The 7,007-nt window shown below is 39.0% G+C and overlaps 1 pseudogene; it reads left to right on the plus strand.

Moving 5' to 3' along the window:
• Window positions 1-5,881: 5,881 nt before the first annotated feature.
• Window positions 5,882-6,125, plus strand: LOC103745259 (annotated as a pseudogene).
• Window positions 6,126-7,007: the final 882 nt, after the last annotated feature.

A 7,007-nucleotide genomic window follows, 5' to 3' on the forward strand; every position in this document is an offset into this window, starting at 1 on the left:
TTCAGGCCACTGGGAGCTTGCACATGTGAACTTACAGCAATAGTGGTGTTAAGGACAAGACCCATGGCAATTCAATCAGACAAGAACTAATTTTTTTAAGGAATTGTGTTGGGACTAGGGCTTTTGGGAGTTCAAAGTAAAAGTGATAGGTGAGCAATAAAAAAATTGAAATCTTATTTCAGTTTTTTAGGTGGTCAGGAGTTATCTGGGGGTAGAAAACAAATACAGATGAGAAGAGAACGAACAGCACTTCAGAGATTAGCAGAGGGAGAATGGACTGGGGGAGGCCTTCAAGACACCAGAGTGATCAAGCTGATCACTATGGGCCAGGGCAGCAGGGAATAGTTGCAGGAAGGATGGGAGAAGTTGTGAGTCGGCAGACACAAGGTATGAATTTTGTCTTGTTATAAGTTGCAGATTTTATTTATTTACAGTGGGAGCCTTTAGAAAGTAAGTTTAGAGTGGCATGCTTGCCAATTAACTAGTCAGCATTGACTAGAAATATGGTACCCCTAAATAAAATAGTGCTAATTACAGCAAGCAGAATTTCTCCTAACACCTTGCAGCTTATTTGTGGACCTACTCAACCATCATGAGTCAACAGGACCTGCTACCAACATTCATGAATAAAGCCAATGTCATCACTGAGAAGGATTTTGTAAGTGCATACATAGCTCATTTGGTGGAGAAGGGAAATAGAAATTTGATAGTTCTATAAGTAGCTGTGGAAGCTGTAAGCTGAAGGGAAGCCTTAAGAGTACACAGTGTGGATTGAACTTGAAGTACATCAGGATCCAGGCTACCTCTACATGCACAGTACAATCAGCATTGAAGATGTCATCTTTGAAAACCAAGGACAACAATATAAAGCTTGGAGTCACTGGCTTACATTTTGACACTCATTTCCCCTGTGTGGAGCCGGCTCCTTATCTAAGGAGACTATACTATGATGGACTATGGCCCTTATGAGTTCCTGCAGGCGGTGTGGGGTGAGTCCATAGCCAATTTATCAACGTTGATGGCTTGTTCTGATTTCAGGACAATCATTGCTCTCTGGCTGACTCATATAGCTGGCAAGCAATTAGCTAGGCCCTCTCAGAAGCACTTCCTACAGATAGAGCAGCAAAAACTTTCTAAGAAGACGTAAAGAGTTCCTTGGGAGATGGAACACATCAGCAGACATAATCATCCTGTGCTTGATTGATTCTGGAAGAGGGAGCTGGGGGTGTGAGTCCATCAGCTGGTGACCAGTGGGCAATTTTGCTCCCTGGCAGTGTCGATTTTAACTTCCTACAAGTTGCTGATGTCTGCAGCCGTGGTGTTTGTAGTAGGAGTCTATTTTTGGTCAAAGATTTAGGACGCAGTGGTAGCTTTGAAATGCCTAAGGCTTCTAAGCCAATTTGGAAAATTCTGGGGATTTGAATTGGATAAAGTTCTATAGATAGAACTCATATTACAAATATTTTCACTACATAGGGAAGGGAAGGCTGAACCCCCTTTCTCTTGAAATTTTCTCCTCTGATGCATGCAGTAAGGTATTCATTGATCTGGGTCTTGTTTCTGGATGCAGTTGTTAAATGAAGGATACAGAGTGGGCAGCTGGCTAGGAATTTTAGAGTGACCCAGGTTCATGTTACAGAAGTGATTTGCTTCTGAAAAAGGAAGAGTGGACAAGAGCATTGGTAACATCTGGGACTATCAAATCTGGAAAAAAGCCAAACTAGAGGACTCGGCAAAACAAAGCTTCTGGTTCTGATCACTGTTTTCTTCTGCCCTTTAAAGGGCACCCTACATTCAAACTCATGCATAGTGCCAACATGGACCCCATGGGCCTGCTCTCTGAACTGCAGCTCACAACTGGGCTGTCAATGGGAGAGCAGGAAGCCAGAGAAAGGAAGGCAAGGGCAGCACAGTTGGGATGCTGTGTACCAATCAGGGTTCTCCCAAGTGGCCTGTGAGGTAGACTGTCCCTACGTAAAGCCACAGGTTCCTTTAAATGGTCCCTTTGTACACTGCAGCCTACATTTTCTTGGTATCACTAAGTGCCTGTCAACTTTTCAGGACTAGGACTGTTTGCTCTCAGTCTGAAACATACCTTTATAAATAGTCCTTCATTAAAAGTTCCACAATCACTATATTGAGGTCATTTGTTCATACTTTCCACATATATGTGTATATAAATAATCTGTGGTTAATTTTTGCAAAAGGAAAAGATTATATCTACGAACCCAAAATTTAATGACAATTTTGTACAAACCAGTTTCAAGTTGCATTTTTAACACAGTAGGAAGAACATAAATAATATATGGCTGGGAAACAATTTCAGCAAATGTTAGCAGCTATTGTTTGCTGTTGTTCTCTAGTTTTTGTTTTTAATCACTAAGATTCAGCTGCCTCTTGATTTCTGTAGTTAACTCTTTCAGCACAGACTTACTGGGATTATTTGAGCCGGACTTTTATTCATGTGCATACTGAGGTGATAGAAGAATAAAAGAAAAAACTGAATATAATTTACAGTCATCAGAGGTCAAGTTACTAATATAGAGAAGAAACTACATTTGAGCCTTAATGTGGATGAATTTATTAACAAACTCAAATATATTTTAATTTAATGACTTCTTTCGTAGTCAGAAGCCACCATTTTAAGTAACTTTGCACACTTTAAAGTGCATATTAAGTGAAAAATCTTTTATACCTTACTGTGTTGCTTGGGGGAGAGATTTGCATACTCAAGCCAAGGTCAATGAAAATATTCCTTTAATATATTTCTTAAATCTTCATTTGTTTTCAGTTTTGTTACATAGAAGTGGAATCTGACAAACCACCATCCTTTTTGCGCTATATATGAATGTTACAATGCGGTTAATAATATATCAATTAACTTTAATTATCCTCTGGCTTGCTTCCTCAGATACCTGCCATTGTAAGCAGTGTGCATTTATGAAAAGCCTCCTGACAGAGAAATCCTCAGAAGGTCTATAATTCCTTTCACAATCTCTGTCCAGGGTCTCACAAAGAAAACCATTTAATACATTCTTATATGCTGCCTCATTTCTTTAATGCTCTCAGAAGCCAGATACTAAAGATAGTCACAGAGTCAAGAGTGGAAAAAACCCAACAACAGAGAAATGAGTTATCACTGTGCATGTAAAGAACTGAGTATTCCATCAACTACCAATTTTGCACTAAACTGAGATTCAGTGGTAAGAGTTCCCTATGTGTAATAGTTATAAAGTTCAAGCAGCTGGGAAATACCCCAGAAAATCAGTGTATTTGCCCATCCTCACAGTATCAAAGGAACAGGTAACACCAGCTAATTCAATTCAAATTAGCACATGTAGACTTCAGTCTGTGGTAAAGTCTAAACAACGCATTTAGCCAGATTAAAAATTTCCACATCTTAGACAATGTATCTTTTCTGAAGTGAGCTTTGAGCCGTGTAGACATGGAATTAATTCTTTTTCTATCAGACTTTCCAATATGCTGATTTTTCTATAATCGCCCTTTCAGATCTATTCCAAGCAGGCACTGGCTGTCTACAGATACCTGTAAAGGAGAACGCATCAGAGTAGAAAAACATTTGTGGTCTCTACTCCAACCGCCCTGCCTCATTTTGCTTTTCTCTCCCTTGCTGCTACTGGATTATGTCTGCCAAATTCATCACCATCAGTCAGTCAAATATCAAAAATCTAAACATGTTCCTTGAATCCTTTTATTTATAATAAACACTGCTAGCCCCCCCTCATTCCAAGATTTTCCTTTCTGGGGTTTCAATTCTTTGTATCAACTGCAGATAGTACAAGATGCTATAAACATAGCACAATATTTTGAGACACTGCATTCTCATAACTTTCCTCATAGTATATTATTATATTTGCTCTGTTTTACTGTTTTTGACAATGAGAAGACTACTGTATACATAGTATGGTTCTCTGTGTGATAAGGATTCTTTTAACATAGAACATGTTGTGAAATAATGGTCACACAATTTAGGTTGTCTTAAGTACCCATTCACCCACACTCCCATTCTCTGATAAAACTACTATTTGAAAGTGAAATGTTCTTATGTGTTTAAATACTTGGCCCCCAGCTGCTGGCACCGGCTAGGGAGACTAGAATTTTGGGGAGCTATGGCCGAGCTGGCATACATTGACCACAGGGGTGGGCCTTAAGGATTATAGCCTGGCCCTGTTTCCAGTCCTCTCTCTGCTAACAGATCCACCAAGATGTGAAAAATCATCCTCATGTTCTTGCTAGCTACCAGCCACATGACCTTCCCTGCCATAATGGACAGTGTTCTCTGAAACGGTCAGCAAAATTCTTCATGGTCACTTTCTCCTTTCAGTCTCTCCAGTGAGGCACTTTGTTACAAGGGCAAGAAAAGGAACACAGATATTATCCCATTTTGGTTGAATTCCCGACTTTTAGAAACCTAGGAATTCACTGTGCCTCTAAGCTTCCAGGTATTAATCCATAACAGTAGGAGGTAATACCTTAATACTCATTAGGAGTTCAGTGTGTGACTCTTTTTAGTGGAACTCAATTTCTAAAAGCAAAGAGTTTATATTGAGGACAATGATTGGCCTTAATAAATTTACTTCCAATAGTAAAATTTCAGCTACCATGGTGCATAAGCAATTCTAGGAATCAACTTGGATGAACAAAAACATTTCAGTGCCATTTAAGTCACACAACACTCATGAAAACTAAGACTATTGACTCTACCACACCTGGACTTCAGTAAAAACTTTGATCTCTTGACAAGCTTCGTGAAATTGGACAAGCTACTTAATCTCCATGTGCCTAATGTATAAAATGAGAAAATAAATATTTCTGTCTTATCAAAGCATTATGTGAAGTAGTAAGTTAGTACACATAAAGTCTTCACTTGTATAAACACTGTCTATATATCATGGAAAGATCCCACAGGCCAATGGAGGAACTGCCTTATTTCAGAGGACTCTGAGCATTCATTTAATGGGAGAAGGCAAAAATGCTAAAGTGATAAGGAAGAGATTTTGGGCAACTTTTGTCTAGATAAAAATAATCACAAATTTATTCTTTTATCCAAGTTTGGGAAACTATTCTGTTATCAATGTCAAGGAAATAAGTCATAAAATCTTGCTTATTTATTAAGGCATCAGGTATGAAAATCAGTCCTAAAAGTTCACAGAATCTGTGAAGACTCACTAGCACTTGTATGTAGGAGTCATTCCTAAAATCATTTCGTACTATGGGTTCTTTCTTATACTTTCTAAACAGCTACTTATTATATTCCCTGAGGTTAAAATTTAAAGTTACCAGCAACAATAATTCATGCACAAGAAGTAATTGTAATTAGTAACCTACAAAGATCTTTATTCAGATGTTAAGCAGTTTGAGATTTGAAGTAGAAAATTAGCTTAAATGTGAATTATGAGGCATAGGAAAATGTCTACAGTCGCAATACTGATGTATTTTACAAAACAAGTTAATAAAATGCCTAAAATTCAATGTTGCTCATAAAGAAAATTGAATTAGGCTTTTCAGTATTCTGAACAACCTTTGAGGAGGGTTGTTCAGGAAAAGTAAGAACCCATCACACAACCAGCCTAGGATCCACCACCTAAGATGGCATCTCCAACTGGGGAGATGAACAGCTACATCGGGTTACTAGATAACCCAGCTCTAATACCGTCACCTGGAGACTCTGATCTGCCTTTGACAGCTGAACAAAATGGTCAGTTTGTAGTGTATTATCACTCAAGGCAAGTGGAAAGAGAAAGGTTAAAGCTGCCTAATCACACACCAGACCTTAAGATGTCTACTATCTCAATGGACAAAGTCAATCCCATGGCCACACCTAACTTTTCAAAAGCATGGGATGGGCGTCTCAGACACTATGGCCACCATGGTGCACAGCAGTGGAGATGCTTGCACCAACATGAAGCCTGAAGTACAACCAGTGCTTTATTGGCTGGTTTGCAGAGAAGTTCCTCAAAGGGGGCGGATCCTAGGACTCCTGCGCCACCCTCTTCAAATGCCACCAGCAGTGAGTCCAGAAAGCAATAAAGGAGAGACAGATTCCTATTGAAGGACTGGAGTTCATGGGCCACGGCAAAGAAAAGCCTGGAAACTCTTCCTGACTTTCCATCTGGAAATGGAATCCTCGCATCAGGAAACTGAGAGGACTCCAGATTTTGTCAGCTAAGGCTATGAAGATGGACAAGGGGTTTGATGAGTTTAGGAGGAAAGAAGTTTTTTAAAACTTTGTCTTGACGTCCTCTCACTTCTAAAAGATGAACTGTCACTCTTGCTTTGAGATGACTACTCACTTGCCCTGGAGTCTTGCAGGAACTCAGTGCACTAAAATTGAAGAGTTTCTTGGGGCTATGCGGCAATGCATGATCTGGAATCAGCTTTAACTATTCCTTGGATGTAAATAATGATAAAGTGGACAAGATGATTAAGGGAGACTGACACCATGATTTCTGCTGTATAGGACATTAGGTATACTATATGGGAGTGGTTGTTCATGAGAGCCATTGGTTAGGACCTCATTTTCCTCTCAGGGAGCTAATGATCTGAAAAAGGATCAGAACACAACACTTTCTATCAATACTCAGGAACATGATTATATTTTTATATAGTAGCAGTTACAATTGCTGTGGCCTGGGTTAGCAAAGATGAAGACAGATTTTATCAGTTCTGCCTTTACAAGATCAGATTAACATACAATACCTTGAAGAACTGACATGAAACCACTTCAGAACTCACAGCATTTTTCATAGCAGCTATGGAAGAACCACCTAAATTACAGATTTGCTGTTGACAACTTTCAACTCAAGTTAATGAATTAAATCAATCTGCATATCATTAAAAAGGCCAAATACATCTGGTTGAATGGGGGAAAGGTGTTTGTTTATTTTTATTTTTCTACTCTGTCCTATGTCTATAATCGTGAAGATGGAATAAATTCTAACAGATTTTATGAATTGCCCCTGCAACCTATAGTTATTACCCTGTTT

This window comes from Nannospalax galili, unplaced genomic scaffold (assembly GCF_000622305.1).
Source record: "Nannospalax galili isolate Female #2095 unplaced genomic scaffold, S.galili_v1.0 scaffold461, whole genome shotgun sequence".
NCBI classification, from domain to species: Eukaryota; Metazoa; Chordata; class Mammalia; order Rodentia; family Spalacidae; genus Nannospalax; species Nannospalax galili.